Source organism: Polypterus senegalus, unplaced genomic scaffold, assembly GCF_016835505.1.
Source record: "Polypterus senegalus isolate Bchr_013 unplaced genomic scaffold, ASM1683550v1 scaffold_621, whole genome shotgun sequence".
NCBI lineage: Eukaryota > Metazoa > Chordata > Cladistia > Polypteriformes > Polypteridae > Polypterus > Polypterus senegalus.
Window position 1 is genome coordinate 3,880 of NW_024378846.1, and position 1,140 is coordinate 5,019.

Genomic DNA, 1,140 nt, shown 5'->3' on the forward strand with positions numbered 1-1,140 from the left:
AAAGTTTCAAGCATGTTTGTAAATCTGCAAGACATACTGCGTCATCGTTCCATCATATTTTCGCACCATCTTAGTTGAAGTAAACATTTTCAAACACTTTTCCGTAAAAGCTTAGAGGCTTCGATCAAAAGGTCAAATTGCTGAGCGTTGCATTCCCTCTCTTGGTCCTTACCCAGTTAAATGGGCAATATCCAGAAACTGTAGTACAAGTGAACATTTACAAGATGACGGCGATGGGATGGGAAGAATCCACTGACATCAGACGGAGAAGCAAAAAATTGACTGGAAGTATCAAACGCGATAATACTTCACATGATATGATGTGAGGAGCTAAATGGAAAACGTCTTGCCAAATGAAAATAAAACAAAAAGGCTTTATTTATGCTTGGAACAATCGTCATCATCCTCGCACGATCACTGCTCAGGTTTAGCATTGGTGGTTCAGTGGTAGAATTCTCGCCTGCCACGCGGGAGGCCCGGGTTCGATTCCCGGCCAATGCAGCAGTACTTTTCAAAGATCTAATGTGGCAAATTCCACTTTCACTGTAATTTCTGTGGAACAAAAGAGGACGGCCGAAAGCAAATGTAGAAAATGTGGCTAACCAGACGGACGCTGATGAAAGTCTTCCGTAGCTCTCAGGAGCGGAGCCTTTGAAAGAAAGCATGGTCCTGAATTTGCTATGTGTTGCAGTCGACAAGCCCTGTCTTTCTAAAGTTTCAAGCATGTTTGTAAATCTGCAAGACATACTGCGTCATCGTTCCATCATATTTTCGCACCATCTTAGTTGAAGTAAACATTTTCAAACACTTTTCCGTAAAAAGCTTAGATGCTTCGGATTAAACGTCAAATTCGCTGAGTTGCATTCCCGAACTCTTGGTCCTTACCCAGTTAAATGGGCAATATCCAGAAACTATAGTACAAGTGAATATTTACAAGATGATCTACAGGAGGAAGAATCCACTGACATCAGACGGAGAAGCAAAAATTTACTGTAAACAGCAAACGCGATAATACTTCACATGATATGATGTGAGGAGCTAAATGGAAAATGTCTTGCCAAATGGGAAAATAAAACAAAAGGTTTTATTTATGCTTGGAACAATCGCCATCATCCCCGCATCTATCACTGCTCAGGTTTA

General features: G+C 41.1%; 1 non-coding gene across 1 annotated transcript; it reads left to right on the forward strand.

The window, feature by feature from the left end:
- The first annotated feature begins 430 nt into the window (after nucleotides 1–430).
- Nucleotides 431–501, forward strand: trnag-gcc. The gene has a single exon. It is a non-coding gene; the product is annotated as a tRNA-Gly (tRNA).
- Nucleotides 502–1,140: the final 639 nt, after the last annotated feature.